The sequence below is a fragment of the Tachysurus fulvidraco genome, chromosome 4 (genome assembly GCF_022655615.1).
Source record: "Tachysurus fulvidraco isolate hzauxx_2018 chromosome 4, HZAU_PFXX_2.0, whole genome shotgun sequence".
NCBI lineage: Eukaryota > Metazoa > Chordata > Actinopteri > Siluriformes > Bagridae > Tachysurus > Tachysurus fulvidraco.
Genome location: NC_062521.1, coordinates 20852730 through 20873994, shown reverse-complemented (window position 1 = coordinate 20873994; position 21265 = coordinate 20852730). Strand labels below are relative to the sequence as shown.

The window sequence follows — 21265 nt, the reverse complement described above, 5'->3', positions numbered from 1 at the left end:
ATAAAGTTAGTGAGAAGCAAAAGCGACTGCTAGTAGAACAAATCTGTGTCTTTCACATCTCACTTGAGTGAATTTATTTTCTTCAGAATTTTATTTATTTATTTATATTTTTTTTAACTGTGGGGAGAAAAAATAAAAAAAATAAATAAATAAAATTAAAGACTTTTCAACTGCCCTCCGTATTGTAAACAATGTTTTAAAAAAGTTACAAAGAAGAATCTTGGACATCTAGACAGAAGCTTAAATTTCAGAGACATATAATATACTACAGCCTACACAGAGCACATTAAAAGCTTGACATCAAACTAACTCTGGGGTTCAACATTTTATCTAATCACCGTCATTATTATGCAACCTAAAACGTTACTTATAACCCAGCAACATGACCCATCTGCTGCTTTCCACAATTCAACATGGCAAAACATTGTATAAGGTCAGTGCTTCGATGGATAAATCAAGGTTTAAGGATTAACAGCATGCCATCAAATTCATGGGCTTCATAAATCGCTTGTTCAAGGGCATCGCAGTGCAACCCGCGGTCCATAACCTGCCTGCAACACTGTGAAGCTGAGGAAGTACAGCGTGTGTGTGAAGTTTCTATCCTGCGGTTACAATGACACAGAGAACTTCAGATTGTATCATAATCCCTGCAGTGTGACGTACACTGTAACGTCTGCTGGCAGACACGAGACCTGTCAACTTACAGCACAACTGATAAATAATGGAGTACAAGGACAAGACATTGAACCTGGAGTCTTTGTCAGCCAAAGACGGCGCACCACATTAGGAAAAAACCCGCAAACGTCTGTGGAAAAAGACAGACGCATTCATCAAAGACACAACGATATCTGACCCCTGGCCCAGCTGTCTTGACTGACACAATCAAGTTTCTTCCAGAACTTTCCATCACGTTGAGTGCTTTCAAACCTGCCACCACATTTTACACCTTTCAAAGCACAAGACCATAAAGCTTTTTTTGTGAGAAACAGCTGCGGGATGACGAATCGCCGGCTAACAAACAGAATACAAACGGTTTTTGTTCTCCTGACATGTATAATGCGGCTAAATAACGTTACGAATAAACCTAATGTCAGAACCCAAAACCAAACCGAACAAAGTCCTTCTGTTCAGAGATCGCAAGCACAAAATGGTCAGAAAATATTCGCACACGCCTCCTCACGTATATTTAGAGGCATGGGTACTTGGCCATCGCCATTTGTGACGCAGCTGCAAATTTAATTTGCAGAGCAGGAAAAATAAAAGGAGCAGTCAGGAGATAAGGCTAATGGCACTTTCAGGCTGTATGTCCTTGTGAGGACAAACCGAGACGATAGCAGCGCATTAAGTGAGGGTAGGCTTCACTGCTTGGTGGAAGATTCAGTCTAGCAGATAACGCTCTATTCATTAACTTCTGGCTTTACTGATTAACTTAAAAACAGCATCAAAACACAAATTTGTATATTTACACAGACACGGACCCTGACTATGATCCTATACTTCAGGATCCACTGCACAAAAAAAAAAAAAAATTGGAGCAAAGAGCAGACACATGGTGGATCGGAGATGTTCGAATAGTTCGGCCTGTCAGAGCTGCAGCACTCGTCAGATGACACTTGGCTCTTTACTTGATTTTTATGGGAAACAGACTGTTCTGACTGCTACAGTTTAGACATGGAACAATGACAAGACAGTGACAGATGATTTACTTAAGCATCTAGTAAGGAAAGTTCTTATGAAAGCACATTTGATACAATGCCTAGTGAGCACAACTACTGTACGAAGTGCACGTATACAGATATTTTACCAGTTACTGCTCTCAAATGCTTTCAGACCTATAAACACATACAATATGGCCATCTTAAATGTCCACTCCAATTAAAGGTGAGGTGCACGATGTTTGAAAAATGCTTCAGAAAACTGAGTCGGGCCGACTGACAAAACAAAAGTGTAGCCAATGAGCAGAAAGGGGCGTGTCTTGTCAATATGCAGAGGAGAGAGTGTTCAGTGCACATGTGTGACATTAGCAGAAAGCGATTGAAACATTGACATGGCGGATATCTGCCGTTACCTCTGCCTCGGGTTCTAGGTGTTGAACGTCGTCTTCTGCATGAAACGGAGCTAAATCTTTCACGGTAAAAAACACAGTACCACAAAAACACATTTGTATTACCATAGTATTACTCATTGAGTTCATTTGCTGATAAAAATATCCCCTCGGTCAGCTGCCCCAACAGGTTCCGCCATAACAGTTGCCTAGGTTACGTATATATGTGTGGGTGGAGCTATCAAAACAGGGGTGACACCCATTTGGGTTAGGGGGGTGTTTGTTTTGGTGATTTCAAATGTCAACATTGTCTTTCAAACATTGTGCACCCCATCTTTAACAGCTGCTGAATGAATGCTGACACAAATCATCTCATCTTATCCTAAACCCTAAAACCAATGAGGTGAAATTAGAGTTATCTTAAAATGGGAAAATGATCAAGTACGCTAAATAAAAGCAAGTCACAAAAGAGAAACTTATCAAAGCGTTACATAGTTATACAACAGCGTCACGTTTAGTCTGTGAATGCTAACATTACGAGTCGAAACACTTCCAATGAGCAAATCAAATGGAAATGGCGTACTTTAGAAATGACTCAATCATGACTGTTTATTTTGCCAGAATGCAGCCACCTGGTGTTGCTGATGCAAGCTTTTGCCAAAAGAATCCAATGTGTGTTGTGATTACATATCACAGTCCAAAATATCCTGCAGACTGAACCTGAGATACTCTTTACCCATCATGTAGAAAGTCTCAGACAACATATACATATATACATATATATATACATATATATACATACACACACACACACACACACACACACACACACACACACGTGTGCTAGTTTGTCTTCAGATACAAGAACTCCTTGGTAACAATGGTGTCTGATGAGCACATCTCGTCCATCACATGGATTAGAGTTAATTCTTTTACCAGTTAATGATATTTTCACTGCATCTTTTTCTACTGTGAATATGAAAAATGGATGCGTCGATGCAGGTGTTTACAAAAAGGACAGTTTATTTTCCAAAAGCTTTTTTCAGGTAAGTGACTGCTGGGTATGAACAGGATTTAGGTATGGAATACATTTGGAGGCATGTAAATGGTACGAGAGATTTTTGGGAGGTTTGTACTTCATGGCAAAACGCAACATAACTTCAGGTCATCATTCAACAGTGAAATAAGTGACTTGGTGAACTGTTTCATATGCACATGACACAGGAGGAGAAAAAGCACAGACAGTTAAAAATGCCATTTAGAGTGCATGACATTAGCAAAAGTGAATACCTCGAGTACAAAGTTTAATAACCAAGCAACCATATACAAAACAGCAAATAGTCTCTCTCTCTCTCACTGTCTCACTCTCTCTCTCTCTCGCACTTGAATGCCTCATGCTAACAAACAAAACACTACATTTCTATGCTTGGGTTCCAGCTCATTTGCTCCACATTCATTTTGTTCTTTACTCACACGCACACACACACTCGCACACACACGCACGCACACGCACACATACGCACACACAATGCAAGCAGGAACACAGTAAGCAGGAGGGGCAAAGAGTTGCAGGTAAAGTGATGGAGACAGAGATTAATAGGAGAGGAAGTTTCCGGAGCACATCTGTTTGTGACTGCGACAAGGCCATTCAGGTGCTGAAAAATGTGCCCTGCCACGCCACAGCGCCTGTGGCCAAACACAGAGACAGTAATATATCTCAGAAGAGTGGAACAAACATGCATGTACACACACACACACACACACACACACATACACACACACTCTCTGACTCTCTAAAGGCATGGCTCTGCCACCACAACAGATGAGACCCACAGAAAGGCTTTGTGAACTTTCATTACTGCAGCACACCTTAATTTAGCCTCCCGGTTCAGGCAGACAATGTTCTGAGGTGGTGAGAGAGAGTTAATAATGAGCAATGCACCAGCCCAAGAAAAAGGAAAGACTGCACCTGGCTTCTTAGCCTCTGAGGAATTCCTGTCCAGGTGACATTTGACCCGTCAAAGCCAACCTGGACTTGTGCTCTCCTGACAGCCCCTCATTAGCTCGGGTGTTGTCCCCTTAACTAATGCCACCTAAACAAGGTCTCAGTCTTCTTATTCAGTCCTGTTCAAATCATGCCCCGAGGCTGCAACACTGGAGAAGCCCATTTTAGCATATAATCAGTGTCTGGGAAGAGAAAGGGAGACAGGCAAGCACAGAAAGTAGGCAGGATGGACTGACGTAAAGCAGCGGATGTATGTGACAGTCTTCCAGCGCAAGCTCCAGGCAGGACAGGAAAGTGATCCAGGCAGCTCCGGCTGTTGCAACAGGACTCGTACAAACCACGCACAGAGGGAGAGAATAGCCACAGGCTGTGGAGGTGCAGCAGAGCAGAGCCCATGGGATGTAGGATTACCTAAAATATTCACTGAGGTTTTGCCCCGTCCCCATGCCGCCCATCACAGTAAATACAGGATCCCAGAGGCCTGCTGCTTTACACACAGATTAATGCTAATCCAACTTAATGCTTGAGGCATACACATACACATACTGAGCTCTCCGTTCGTGTCCCTTAGAATTGTTATCAAGCCCAAAACTGGAAATATGCAGCTATCCACAGACAGCAACCACGTCTGTGTTTGTTAAAACGAGAGTGAGGGGAAAAGCAGGAAGCTCTAAGTGACTGCTTCTCTTTCTGATGTGTATGTGTCAGTCTCTGTGGAGCTGTACAACATGATTGCTGCCTGAGGGATAAAGAGTGGGCGAATGCGTGTGAGACCTTGGAAACGTGTGATACAACTCATGCACAAACAGTAAAAGACTGGATTTATGCTCTGAAGCCATCAGATAGTCAGGGCAAGACAGTTCATATTGTTCATTCTTATCACCTTTTGCGACCTGGAGTATTTCATCACTGACCAGTCGCTATTAACTGAAATGAATGCCAAATAGCAGGGCACTAACATGGGGTACTTTTTAACTAAGTAGCTGTTCATATATTTTTGCGTGGCAACATCAAATTATGCATTTTACTGGTTAGTTTGAGACTTTCAAAGTCAAATAAACGATTTGATTCCTATGGAGTTTTCTAGCTTAGCAGTTTCATGTTTTAAATCCGGTAATATACTGACTTTCTCAGGTTAAGCAGCACTTAAAACTGCCACATAATCTATAATTTCTCTTACTCTAGTTTCACAGTCGCATTAAAGGTGGGGTCTCCGTTGTTTGAAAGCCAATGAGTTACAAACATCTCTAAGAATTTAAGTCAAGAGTTGTAGCAACAAGTGCTAAACAAAACAGACGATTGGGTCTATACCAAAGAGAACATCCGAATGCCTCATGCTAACAAACACATCACTACATTTCTAAACTTGAGTTCCAGATCATTTGCTTCACATTTATTTATGTTCTTTGTGCATGTGGACACGCGCGCACACACAATGCAAGCAGGAACACAGCAAGCAGGAGAGGCAAAGAGTTGCAGGTAAGTGAGTGAGGGAGACTAATAGGTGAGGAAGGCATCGGGGGGCATCAGGAAAATGACCAAATTGAACTAAATCCAGAATGATCTGAACTGATTAAGCTGATTATATTTTTGGAAGGGAGGGGACATTAAAAATGATCAGCCATTTCATTTATTTTCTCATTTTTATTTAAAAAAAAGCAACAAAAAAACAAAAACTACAGAGCTGCTGGATCCGATAAAGTAAACCATGTCCAGCTACGGTTCATGTAAATAAGGCCTGGCCACGATTCCTCTCTTGTTTGTTGTACAACCTGTGAAAAAGAGCCAACCCTATCCTCCTGTCCCAAAAGATTTCAAAATGCCATTTTTTTCTCCCAATCATTTCAGACTAAAAGCTTATCTTATGACAAAGCTGCCATGTTTCCTCTCTCTCCGGTCATCCATCCAAAGCAATCACACTTTCTCAGAGCTGTGACCCAGTAGTTAAAGGACCCTTTATCTGAGCCAGGTGCTGGAGCTCTTTATGTGTAAGGAGGGAGGCCTCACTGTTTCCCTACACTGCTGCTGAGGAGGAGGTGAATGTGTACATCTCCAGTGGCGCATGAGGACTGGGTCAAACATGGCACGCTGTTTTGGTTTTCTCTAAAGCAGCTCCACTCGCAGCACACGGCTTCCTGCTGAGAATGCTCTGAGCCGCAGAGAATGTGTTGACGCTCTGCTACATTACACACACACACACACACACACCCCCACACACACCTTGCATATTAAAAACGTTTTGATACATGCTGCACTGTAATCAAGTTGTCCGTCTCAACTAAATGTGGGTAATTTGTTGAACGTGGTCACTACACATCTCTCGTTCTCACGGAGAGAGGAGGCTGCTCTCAAGCAAACAATGAGGGATATTCTTTCAGCACATTTTATTTGTCATGATTCTCACCCTCCCTCTCTCGACTAGCATAGTAAGAATAGTATGAGAATGGCAGGGCTTTGAAGATACGGTTCCACCTGTCAGACCACAGAAGAATAAACCACTGGCCTGAAGCAGGGCAGTCACTCAACAAAGCAGCCCAGAAAACGAGCACACTAGCTCAGCCTCGATCAGACGACGCTCAAGACGCAGTCATTCTCAATGACATGCTGAATACAGAACTCAGGATGACTGCCACTCAGGCGGAGAGGAAGAAGCGTGCAGTACTCCATTTCTTCTGTGTGAATTCTTCAAGAACGCAGTACGTGGAGGTTCATATGAAGCAGAAGAGACAAGAAGCTTTCATGTGAAGTGGACTTCTGGACCACGTGTTTCCCTGTGATTCCATAAAAAAAACAAAAAAAACAGCAGGACTACAGTATAAAATCTGCATTTCATATGCATAACACATATGCGTAACACACACACAGCTTTATATCTGCTCATTAAGCTGCATAGTAGAGAGCCCACCCCTTCACCACACACACACACACACACACTCACAATAAGGGGACCCTTCAAATTGTTTGTGCTGTCTGATGTTAAGCTGCAATGCGTTTTAAAACAATTTGTTATGGCCTTATATATACGCAGACGTGCGAGAATTGCTAACAAGTACATCTTAGCAGGCAAAAAGAAAAAAGACAAAAAAAAAGAAAAAACTATTTCATTGTAAAAAAACAGAAGCAAAAGTTTGACCCTGATTTAATAATTCCCAGCACCTACATTGTCTTCCCATCCACAATTCATATTTTGAGGTCTGGTACGACTACTGTCATGTGAGAAGGCCTGGTGTACGATCGGCATTCCCCTTCATCCTAATGGTATTCAGTGGGGTTGAAGTAAAGGCTCTGTGCAGGCCTCTTAAGTTCGACTCCAAACTACTGAACCTACGTCCTAATGCAGCTCGCTTTGTACACAGGGCCACTATCAGGCTAGAACATGCCCAGGCCCCATAGTTTGAGAGAAAGGAAATTGTACAGCTAGCAAAAGCTTATACAATTGTGGCAACAGTTTGGGGAAGAATCGCATACGAGGGTTCATACGATGGTCAGATCCACATAGTGGGCTTCAGTGAAGTGTTGGTTTGTGATATAGCTGTGCATTCATACATCATGCTGAATAATAACAAACCCAGAGTCAACAAAGTTGTCTACAGAGCAAGCACATTTCTAGTAAGTATATTCAGCAAGAATCTTAAAACGGAAGACCGTAAAGACATTAAGGAGCCACATGAGGCCTTAAAATAAGACACCTACAGTTTATGATTATACATATATTAGATTTTCCCGACAGTACAGTAAATGGTTTGGCAGAATGAGCTTTCGCCTTGGCTCTAGGGTCCTGGCCTGTCCTTCCTCATTTATAGGGAACAGCATCCTCACTGCCAGGAGATTTGTAAGTGAATATCATCTTTTGCTGACTCACGATCAGAAATCCATTATCACTTATCCACACTGACACACACACCTTCCCTTTCACTCAGACACTATTTAAATTCCCTCCAGGCATAACAAATTCAGGTTTCTTTCCTACTTGAGAAGCTACTACTTCGCAAGATGTCATGCTAAGATTTCTCATCTCCAAGCAACCTCTGCTGCATCCTTTGTGGTTTTTAATTATGCCAGTGAAAGAACAGCTGAGCAAAACTACAACCGACCAAGTACAAGAACCTGAGGAATGGTACGGGTTTAACAAAACTGGAACGCTGAAGACTGGGGAAAACATGGCCTGGTCTGATATCAATTTTAGTTAGTGACATACAGATGGTAGAGTAGGATCATTTAGTGTGGGAATGTTTTCCAGCATCCCTTTCAGTGCATTCACAGTAGCCTCGGCAGTCACCAGGTAGAACGAGACACCGACATGTATCTGCAGCTGAAAAATCTGCAGCATGCGTGTTATGAAATCATACCTGCACCGAGCAGAATGTTAAAGGAATGTTTTTAACACCTTGTGGAATCCATGCCATGAAGACAAATGTTGTTCTGAGAAGAGAAAGACAAGTCCTACTCAGTATTAGTATGGCGATTCTATAATAAATAAAGTACACAGTAAGTGCAGAGTCATACTTAATTGGCTTGGTGACAACTTAACTGAATTATTTTTTTTTTTCACAAAGACTAAAAAGTATATCGAGTCATGTCAAGAAGGTTTTATGGTCATTTCGGCCGTATTTAGCTGACGCGGTATGTAGTCGATTGAAACGACGTTTCTCCAGGACCATAAAACATCAAAAAAACACTACAGGAACAAATACAGTGTAAAATATAGGTATAAATATAGGAATCTGAACAAAGAGAGTTCGGGTAAACATATATACACTTGTGTAATAGCAGCAGGTGGATAAGGTATTGGAATTCAATTCAATTCAATTCAAGTTTATTTGTATGGTGCTTTTTACAATTGACATTGTCTCAAAGCAGCTTTACAGAAAAAAAATAGAACAAAAGGTTAATAAAAAGAATAATATAAAGATTAATAGAATACAAAAATGCAAGATTAATATTAGATATATTTTAATGTGTTTGTATTTATCCCCAACGAGCAAGTCTGAGGTGACTCAGGTAACTGTGGGGAGGAAAAACTCCCTTAGATGGTAAAGGAAGGAACCGAGGAACCAGACTCAAAGGGGAACCTCATCCTCTTGTGGGTGACACTGAAGGGTGTGATTATAAATATAGTCTAATTAGGCCATCCTTAAAAATATTTTGGTTTGCAGTAACAGTTAAAAAAAAAAAAAAAAGGGTTGGTAGGTAGGTCTATTTTTTTTTAAGTTTCAATGTAAAAAAAAAAAAAAGTACAATTTTGGTGATGGTGATTACGCAGGTATGAATTTAAACAAATTAGCATATTGTGACGTCACTGACTGGGTCTTCAACCTGTGCCTTTGGGCGCATCATTGCAAACCTTATTTTGATGCTGGGCACAGTTTTTCCAGAACTTCGCACCAAGTTAAAGCGGTGTCGAGCTGTTTTAATGAATTTTTTAGATGTATTATGGTGCCCGAACCCGTATGACTTTGAACGGTGACCGCAAACATTTTGTTTACTGCAGCCACAGCCATCATTACCAAGCGCGACCCGTTGACTCTGACAGTGAATGAGAGTATGAGACGAAGCGAACGCACAGGCCATAGTGTGACATCCGGTAACCAATAGTGTAAACATAGATGACGTCACGGGTTTTTATTTAAAAGAAAGAACGTAGCCTTCGTTTGTATGTAGGCCTAGGCAATTTATATACTGTATTTATAATACTTACTAAAATATAATCATTATTATTTTATTGCTTTTGTATTAGTTGTTTAAAGAGTAAAAAAAAAAAAAAACAAACGCATTTACAACCGGGCAAGTCGGTCGGACTTGAAGCAAAAAAAAAAAAAATTAAAAATTGAGTCTGTCCTAAATTGACAGGGTCAGTCCGGTTACGGCAAACAAGAATATTTTTAAATGTTGTATTAATGTAAAAGACCACATGGAGCTCACATCTCCTCTTCAGTATAGCAGAGTCTACCTGGAGCTAATAAATCTCTAGATGAAATGTGGTGTGAAAAACAGCAGTGGAGTTTAATATGGGTGGTGCTGTAGACAGAGACAAGGATGTATATTGAATGAGCGTTGGAGTGTGTTTTTGATTTGGTACAGTATATCTTTGCAATCCCCATTTTAAATTGGTTCTGGCTTGCTAATTAGGGACCTAATTCAACACCCAGATTCGGTGAAGCTGCTTTCATCTACGCTAAAAGGTGCTATACGAATCAAATTAAATTGAACCGAGTCGATTCATTTGAATGTCGCACTCATTTTATCTTCCATAAAATGTGCTTACCACAATATACGCCGTTACGGTCTAATTTGTTTTGTTAAATATTGTGATTAAAATGAAAGCCTACACTATAGTAGAGCATGGAGGAGAGAAAAAAAATGTGTAATGTGTTTGACATTCAGGGTTGGACATATTATTCTAGAGGAGAGAGTATAATTCAAACTGATGGGAGACTGAAGTGTTAACGAGACAGGAGAAGACCGAGAGAGGTAAGTGGAGGGGGGGAGAGAAAGAAAGAGAGGGAGAGAGAAGTGTGTGTGTGTGTGTGTGTGGGGGGGGGGGCTGTCTATACCTTACAGCTGCATTTGACACGCAGACAAATACAGATTGTCAGACAGTCAGGTACAGCTGAATGATTCACAGTTCATTTTGAGAAGAAATCGCAACACATGTGACTCAAATCTAGTCTGAACTCACTTCTGTAATATGAGCTACTTTGAGTTGAAATACATGAACATTATCACTGAAACTGCACTCTGAAATGACAAGGCCAGGGATTCATGTTGGTGATTTTTTAAAGCATATCAAGTGATTATGTGTACACACACACACGATTGTGGTGTGACGTGATATACGGCTAAGTACAGTGACCCATACTCAGAATTTTTTCTCTGCATTTGACCCATCCAAAGTGCACACACACAGCAGTGAACACACACACACACCGTGAACACACACCCGGAGCAGTGGGCAGCCATTTATGCTGCGGCGCCCGGGGAGCAGTTGGGGGGGGTTCGGTGCCTTGCTCAAGGGCACCTCAGTCGTGGCTGGCCCGAGACTCGAACCCACAACCTTAGGGTTAGGTGTCAGACTCTCAAAACATTAGGCCACGACTTCCCCCATATACATATACATATTTAATCAACTGATTAAAAAATTTCACTAACTATTTTAATATACTAAGGAGAAATAAAACCAGGTCCACAACTCAGAGATATCAGCTAAAATAGGATTATTGGTTTACATACCATGCATACTATAGTGACATTCAGATTAAACCATACAAACATGCCACAATTCGTCTGACCGTATGTGTATCGGTGCACTCGGTGTTTTACTCCACGATACGTGTTCAACTTTATCTATTTTTCCACTCAGAAAACTTTAGGGTTTAGGGATGTCTATCAGCTTGGTTAATACAGTATGCTGCACAATACATAACTACAGCGTGGGGGTTTGAGGGGGTGTGTTTGTGTGGACGATAGTAGGACCATCTGACAGACAACAAAATAACTTTGCACATGGCAGGTGATGGTAAAAAAAAAACCTGCTTAGAATCCGAATAAAGAGCTGAAATGAGCAAAATCCTTTTTCTGGAACTGACGGATGGTAACCGACACACACACACACACACACACACACACACACACACACACACACACACACACACACACACACACACACACACACACACACACACACACACACACACACACACACACACACACACACACACACACGGCCGTTTATGCAGCACATTAAGCAAACATGAAAGCAATCAAGTGGTAATCCATAACCTGACCCGCTAAAAGAAAAAAAAAAGACTACAGTTTAAGTGAGATAAGAGTAATTGACCAAGCGTTGTGAGTGCAAGGCATTTATTTAACCAGCAAAAGCCCCTTTGACGTCAGACACAAGCCACGCTACACTACATCTAATAGCACTTCATCGGTTCAAACCACATACATAATAAAGATGTTTTAATAAGCTCATGACCATAGAGAGAGCAGGAACATCAAGACCTGGCAGTGACGGAGGGAACCGGAGGAGTTACTTGGCGTTAAATTAACACTAATTAGAGATAAATTGATTGAGAGGGGATGGGGCAAACACGTTCTCTCATCACGAAGCAGCCATTACTCTTTAGCAGACGTGCCTCTGACATGCTTGCAGGGTAGAGTGAGATCAGTCAGTGCCCCTTCTGATGAGTGCACAAACACACAAACCTGCAGCTACATCATAAAAAGAGCTTTATTGTTAAAGCCCCCTTCTCTCACAACTCTCACTAATGTTAACAGCAAAGTGTGTGCTGCATTTTAATAGTGCAGAATCTATTCTGGTTCTTTAAGCTCTTCTGGTTCATAAAGCAGAGTAACTAAGCTCTTTCCAGACGTAAAGACAAAAGGAAAATGGATAAAATCTCATTAAGGTAGCACGAGGGCATACAGACTAAAAGACATTAAAAGATCTAGCCAGACACACGGTCGCACACCCACAGCTCCAGCGTCCATCTCTGTCAGGTTCAGGGTTATTCATTTTCACCACATGTCTTCTCCCCATCTCTTTTCAGTGGCAGTTGTCAGCAGATATAGGGCTTGACAATATTCAGCATCAGCACCACTCATCTTCCTAATACTGCAGCTCTCTCACACTCACTCACTCACTCACTCACATGCACACAGTTTGTGTGCTCACTTCCTTGGTTCCATTCTCCAAGCGTTGCTTCCTCCACAAGAGACCTGTTATTGTGGTTCATTTCTAACACTCCGAGAAATGAACCGAAAGCAGAACATTGTACTGCGGCTTATAAAAATAACTGTCTCAGTGACAGATCCCACGGCCTGAGTGGACGGTTTTAAAGCACATAATATTGCACTACACCAGCTAAGCAAATAAACATGAGCATCACAAGGGATACACAATTTAAAACAGAGCATACTCTAGTGATACTGCACCAGGCATGTGCTAATAACTGGTTATTATCAGTGTATATTGTGATCATTTGTTGAGACAATGTTGAGTTAGAATATTCCTTTAACTTGATGTGCTGCACTTGTTGTAATGATATGTTACTTGCTTGAGATTTATTTTAGCTGAGCGCACCGTAGTGCTTATATGAAAAAATGCTATCAGAATTATTAGCATAAGCCACAAAGGACTAGAAATTCCTATCTGAATAGCCGACATTGTCTAAAACATTACCGTTACTTGTTATAAATCTTAAAATACATACAGTGGAGATCAAAATTTGAGAACATTTTATGAACACTTTTCTTGGATTTCTTGGAATTTTTTTGTAGAAAACACAATGATCAAAATTAGAGAACAGTTAAAGAGAAAGTTACAAACGGTCAACAATTAGTAGGATGATACTTTGAATGACTTCAGCACATAAGTGGCTAGGAGACATCGTCAGTCTCTCACACTGTTTGATTTTGGTCCACTCTTCTTCCAGTCTCTTCCACAGTTCGGTGACTGTAGTGGGTTTCATGGCCATAACTTTGTCACCAAGCCTTTTCCTGAGGTTTCCTTCTGGGTTTAGACCAGCACTCCATTTCATTATTACAATGTTTTCAGCTTCAATGAACTGCATGAAAACGGCTGGCTGACTGTGTGATGATTGACGCAGGGAAGGAACCACACGTTGTCAAAGAATGGTGTGATATACAGCTGCATGGCAGAGTGAATTCAAATGTTTAAGAGGCCCAGCTCCTGCTGCAGAAAACGTCCCCCAAACCATGACACTTCCCTGTCCACCTTTCACTGACTTCTTTACATACATTGGGTTCAGTCTTTCCCTAGTTTATCAATGAACATGATGTTTCCCTTCGGACCTAAAGAAATGAAACTTTGGACCAGTGCTCCTCTGTCTGCACACTATGAACTTCAGCAAAGGTTAGTTTATCCTTTTGGTATTTTTCTGCTAATGACATCTTTGGTCACTGCAGAGTGGGCTTTCAGTCCAAATTCTCTTAATCTGTCTCATCATACAGTGTCTTTCGTGGATGACCAGGATGACATTTGTCTTTCGTGGATGACCACCTCGATGGCGTCTTGGGGGACTTGAATGTGTTTGTGATCAATACAATATTCTAGAAATAACGAATTTGGATCCACCAACTTCTCTTGCTATGGCTTAAAGGATCATCCCTTTGGCCTTCGGTCACTTTAGACTTTAGGCTCCCCGTCTTGCGAAATCAGTGTTAGGCTGCCAGTAAAATAGAGTTTGTCAGATAAAGAAATTAGCACCAATAACTAGAAGGTATCTGAAAGTGTTCTCTAATTTTCATCGGTGCTCTTTTTCAAATCTCATTAAAGTTTTTTATTCTGTGCTTTAATACATTTATAACTCATGAAATAGCTCTTTTATACTATCACTACAAACAGGACTCGATCACCACTGTATCTAGATTACTCATGAGCTGTCAGGGTTCAAGACGGCATTCGTTTGACTAAAATGGAAAGCTTTTACAGTCGTGATTCCTCAGACAGTCTAAGCACACACAAGAAAAACCCGATAGACATTAGCTGAGGAGTTGCAGCCTAATTAAAAGTGTCGCTATCTTGCAAGCGATTCAATTTATTTCCGCATGAGAACAAGTCAGCTTAAACATGCACCAACACCAAGTCAATCAACTTGTGACACCAAGAGAGGATTGTCAAAAGCCTTGAGGATATTAATGATCAAGAGACTTTCAGTTATTCTGTTTAACTTTGCAATCGAGTTTGTTGTAATCTTTATGCTATGCCATTTCCACTCAACTACAAACTGTTGTAGTAAGGACATTATTTACATTATTTTCTGTCTGGTGTCACCCAAATGAGGATAAGGTTCACTGTCTGCTTCCTCTCAAAGTTTCTTCCTCATATAGTATCATCTCAGGGAGGTTTTCCCTCGTCACCGTCGCCTCCGGCTTGCTCGTTAGAGATAGATGTTACAGATTTATAGTAGCTTCATTTTAAACGTGAACATTTTTTATTCTGTTTCTGTACATCTGTAAAGCTGCTTTGAGACAATGTGAATTGTTAAAAGCGCTATACAATATCATTTAAATATAAATTAATATACAACATGCGAATTTCATTTTATATTTCACAGAATCAGAATCACACTCCGTCTCTCTCACACACACACTCCGTCTCTCTCTCTCACACACTCCGTCTCTCTCTCTCACACACACTCCGTCTCTCTCTCTCACACACACTCCGTCTCTCTCTCTCACACACACTCCGTCTCTCTCTCTCACACACACTCCGTCTCTCTCTCTCACACACACTCCGTCTCTCTCTCTCACACACACTCCGTCTCTCTCTCTCACACACACTCCGTCTCTCTCTCTCACACACACTCCGTCTCTCTCTCTCACACACACTCCGTCGCTCTCTCTCACACCCATACTCCGTCTCTCTCTCTCACACACACTCCGTCGCTCTCTCTCACACCCATACTCCGTCTCTCTCTCTCACACACACTCCGTCTCTCTCTCTCGCACACACACTCCGTCTCTCTCTCTCTCACACACACACGCCGTCTCTCTCCCTCTCTCTGTCTCTCGTTAAGTTATGGCTTGGTGGATTGAATAAGCTGTGGATACAAGGCCATGATGAGGAAGTGTGCATTTTAAACTTTCTAGATCAGCATTTTTCAGTTTTCCTTTTAGTTCTTAATATGATCTTTTTTTCTTTTTTCTTTTAAACCAATTAGCATGGAGCTCTTTGTTTACCTGTAGGCAATCAGAAAAAACACTAGCCCTAGCCCTGTGCAGTGAACTACATAATTGCTTGAAACACTTTGGTCACTGGGCTTCTTCTCCCTGACCGTGACAAGAATAAACCTATTACATTGGAGTCAACTGTGTCTCCAAGAAACTTTTATTTGTCTTCAGAAGGTCAGTCTTCCAGAAAGCTTCACCATCAAGATTATGCTTTGTTAAATAACACATCTTTTAAAATCCATTTATCGTTAGGAGTAAATTATGTGAAGCATCTACCATACAAGTCCCTGTTATTGAGTTGTTACTATAGAAACAACAACATATTAGATGCAATGCACCAGCCACTCTCTCTCTCTCTCTCTCTCTCTCTCTCTCTCTCTCTCTCTCTCTCATCACTTTCTTTTTTCTCTCACTTTCTCACTTCCTCGAAAAAAAGTGCAGCATGTCATTTTACCGAGAAAACGGAAATCATAACAGAAAGATAAAGTCTCCTTACCCATAAATGTTAAATAAACCTCTTAGAAAAAAAAACACAAGTTGTTAGTCCATTAACGATTATATGTTTGAATGTTATTTAAATCCTTTTATTTTTAGTCTTAGCTTATGTGAAGCATCTGCTGTACATGTCCCTGTGTATGAGGTGTTACTACAGAAAGAGCATTATATAAAATGATGATTATCTTCTAATCGTTCCTGTTACAGATGAAACTGCTGTCCGAGTCGTTCGTTCCGTTACAAAGTCTTCATGAAACATATTCTACGAAAACTATTCTTATATTTTACAATAAACAATACAATAGACTTCTGATCGAGGCCTTATGCTTTTTAATGATAATTATGTAGTAAGTGCAAAAACTTCCAACTTCAGAAAGAAATGTGTTCCTGCCACAGCCAGGGGTAAAATTATTGAGCTTGCTAGTGCTTTTCAAAGCGTACTGTTGTCAGGTGTGCGAATGAAGCCGTAGAAGTGAAATAACAGCAAGCGGCAAGCAACAGCATGTAAATTCCCTCCTTCCTCAGAGTACACTAATGTCTGCTCTTTGTTCTGTGCCCTCACTCCATCGTTCCCTTTGAATAACAGGCCTGGAGCTATTAATGTCTTCATGTATAGACCACGCCACAAAACCTCAGGCAGCTCCCTCTTCCTGGATTTTGCTCATTCACACACACACACACACACCCCCCCCACCGCACTCTCTCTCTCACACACACAGACAGACACACACAGACAGACACACACAGACAGACACACACAGACAGACACACACAGACAGACACACACAGACAGACACACACAGACAGACATACAAACACAGAGAACAAACAGACAGACACACAGACAGACACACCGACAGACACACAGACAAATACACAGACAGACAGACAGACAGACAGACACACAGACAGACACACAGACAGACAGACACACACACACACACACACACACACACACACACACAGACACACACACACACAGACAGACAGACACAGACAAACACACACAGACACACACATACACACAGACAGACACACAGACAGACACACAGACAGACAGACAGACACACACACACACACACACACAGACACATACACACACAGACAGACAGACACAGACAAACACACACAGACACACACATACACACAGACAGACACACACACACACACACACACACACAGACAGACAGACACACACAGACAAACACAGACAGACAGACATGCACAGACCATCTGCATAAGCCTTTCTCCATGACTGTCCTGTACATCCTGCCCTGCACTGCCTTCTCTGTGTAATTACTCTGCAGATTTTCCCTGAGGCAAGAAACCTTAAACATTCCTGCACACACTAGCTGATGTCAAAACTCAGCTCTCCCCTACCAGTTCAACTGAGTTTACCATCTCATTGTGTCCATTTTTCTCTTACACACAGCAGGCTTTATCACACACACACACACACGTGCTGCACAAGGTATTACTAGTTAAACAGCTTTTCAGTGCTGCTGTTTCACTGATAAACACGATAAAAGATTCGCATGTATAGATGAGTCATCAAAAGTGGGAAAAACTTTCAACAGGCAAACATTAATACTTGATGTTTTTAGCTTTAGGCAAATTTGACTCAGATGTGTGAGAGAAAAGCTAACACAGAGTTCATGTCAACTTGTCAAAAGAGAGACTTGTTTTTCTCATCTTGCTAATAAAGACACGCAGTTACACAAGTATGCAAAGGGTTTTTATATATATATATATATATAAATATATCCAACCACTGCATAAGAGCCAACACAAGCAACCTCTGGTTTAACTAAGAATTTTATTGTAAGTTAAATGTAGGTGTATGATTAGCAGCTTTTCCTCTGAAGTGATTCGAAAACTGCCGTCAAAAATGAATCATCTGATTCAAGTAAATAGCTGAAGGAGTGTGACTGTGGTGTGCAAAATCCAAGATAGCTGGGCTGTTTTATACTCCTTGGGCTGTTTTGTGCAGCTTGAGGAATCATATTTAACTTCAGACCAGTACAATTTGGCATCCTACTGTAGTGCAGTCACATCAGTACCTAGTAGAGGTCTTCACGGGTCCACTTAGATCCGAAAACCCGAGGTCGGGTATAATAATAGCGGCATCGGGTCTCGGGTAATTTAAAATGAATGTGTTTTTACCGAACGGACCCATGAAGACCCGGACTACTGTATCTCGTGTGTGTGCATCGACTCGAGTCCTTTTCTAACCTCTCCTCTGTTTGCCAAGACCGCTTGCGACATGTGGCTGGCGACGTGTGGCTGGCGGTAAGCTGATTTTCGTTGAAACAGACCTGTCAATGAATTTTGAATACACACTGTAAAAGTTACTTTAGTGTAGAGTTATGCAATATTCGGGTCCAGCCGGGTTAAAAAAAAATCGCCAACGGGTCGGGTTGGACTCGGGTCTAATTTTTTCGGGTTTGTCTCGGGTCGGGTCTTTCATTAAAAAAAAAATTATGCACGTCGGGTTCAGGTAAAAAGTCATTCGGGTCGGGTACATTTCTTTAGACCCGAGAAGACCTCTAGTACCTAGTACTGACAACTAGCCTACTGACAGGTGAAGTGAACGTCATCAATTATCTCTTCACAACAGCGTCTGTCAAGGGGTGGGATAAATAAGGCAACAAGTGTAAAGTCCTAGTTCAGGGATGGTTTAAAAAACATGAAAAAAAGTGTAAACTTGAGCTCCAAATCAAGCAGCTATAGGATACATGGAGGCTTCACCCTGGGACTAACAGGACTTGTAGGATCTGCTGCGAACATGTGGAGTTAGAGATCATGAGAGATCACGTGGAGTCCAGGGCTGATTCGGCAGCACAAGAAGGACCTCCACGATATTAGGTAGGGGTTTTAATGTTACGGCTGATCGGTGAACTGCCGCATTTCACTTACTGATCTGGAACAAAAGAGAACGTGCAAGATGTTCAGGAACGAGTGCTTAAAGTCAGAAAAGATCAAGAACATGACGTGCAAGGAAAGCAGAGCGAGAAATCAGGAGACAAAACCATTTCTTTGTACTCCCTTCCCCAGAGTGACTGAGAGATGGCAGCTGAACTGCATGTGGCTGTAATTGCACTTGAGCTGGCTCTTGGAGACGGACCACAGCGGGGATTTGAACTCCAACATTCATGTGAACACTGTGTATCTTCTTATAATCGCTACAAAGCTCATTCTGTAAAAAAAAGAAAAGCCTTCACACTTGTGCTTCAACTGCTCGTGGTCCGGGTCTGCTTCTAGGCATGAGCAATGCTGGTTATCACAATATGATAAACGACTTCTTTATTACTTAATAAAAATATCTTGGTAAATATATACAAAAAATTAATGGTACCGTATATGGGTTTATTAGGAGGAATTTACAGTAACTCGTGTAGGTAATAAGAAAAAACAGAGCAGTTCATATAAAAAAAAGAAAAAGAAATAGATGATTTTATTTAACTAAAAATGAACAAAATCCTTCTGTCCTTCATTTTCACTGTTATTTAAACAAAGATCTGTTTCTGCCAAAAGGAATCATCTTGATTGATGACTGGATGCTAAAATGAGAATGGGATATAAACAGGATCTGTGCTTCGTGAGAGATGATTATTTTAAATAGATTATAACTAAATACCATTATATATTTTTGGAGAATTCAATAACGATGTTCATTACTGTCATAATTAACGGTATCAGAAAGTCTAGTTCTCGTGAACCCTCACGCCGTTAAGACCTCATGACTTCTGGAACATTTCTGCAGAAATGTTAACCTGATGCTCACAAACATGTGGTTTAGTTGTTCTAAGGATCATAATATAGGAGTAAAATGGCTGCCATTTAAAAAGAAAAATAAATCTCTAGGTCCCCAACTGCTACTTTTGGATATAGTGATACAATGTGTGAATATACATAATGATATATTCACACATTTATTTTAATATATAATACATGATAATTGCTTATTATCTCCTGCCTCACATCCGGAAGTATGAATTTGGATTATTGCTTCTGACATTATGATTATGAAACAATTATGTTTATTTAGCTGTGTAGGTACGTATCTTTAGTTGATAAAGATACATACAAACAGACACCTGCTCAATTGTTTTTTTTTTTCTGGAAAGCTATTTTTCCAGGATACTACAGCGTATGGGAATTCTAAATTGGCTTACGGCCCCTTTAATCAGCCGTAAGAACCGCACGCTTCTGAATGATTATTTACTATTACCTACAAAATATACTCCCACTGAAGACAGTACAGAATCGTTATGAGTGTCAGACTCACTTTCTAATCCAAAAAGGCAGCATTTGCTTGCAGAATGGACAATGTGTGTAACTGGACAATTCTAAAATTACTAAACTAAAACAACAACAACAGCAGTTTAAAAAAAAATTAAATAAAATAAAAAAGCAGTGTGGTCGTTAATGTTCTCTGAAAGTAATCCCTAAAAAATGTGTGGACTCCCTCCTCCAGGCGTCCTTGTAAACCGAACCCCATCCGAATAAGGCTCATGAGCAGAATGAAAGCATTTCTCTGCCATTTGTGAGCATTATTTAATAGACACCCCTGCTTCCAGTAGTACTGCGCACTGGGACATTGTCTCAAGACTTTAGGTATGAGAAGTCAGCCCAGACCTAATGTGGACAATGTAAAAAGAGCTGAAAGTTTCATACCACGGCAGTCCACAGCAAGACATCCGATCCTTCCACTCAGCACCTTTACATTAAGCCCTGAAGCACAACCGTTATGTAATGTTCCAGTGCCAGTGAAGTCTGACATGGGGTTGGCGGTAGCAGGTCCATCGAGCTCTCCTCCCTTTTTCCCGGCGTGAGACAGGCAGAGCAGTGAAACATTGTTTTGGGTTTTCTTTCCCAGATTTCAGGTTGCTGTGAGCCTCCTACATCAGCTTGACTGGCACTGTGCCACGACAGCTTTTCAGCAGCTCGCAATCAACACCATCATGTACCGCCAGCTTACATACACCCACATGCTTGCAAACTCTCACCCCATGATTTTTTTT

At 41.1% G+C, this 21265-nt stretch overlaps 1 protein-coding gene across 5 annotated transcripts in view; it reads right to left on the bottom strand.

Annotated features, from left to right (window-relative positions):
- Window positions 1-21265, bottom strand: part of ndst2a (N-deacetylase/N-sulfotransferase (heparan glucosaminyl) 2a) — a 106287-nt gene that overhangs the window by 39460 nt on the left and 45562 nt on the right. The gene's annotated exons all lie outside the window — the stretch shown is intronic.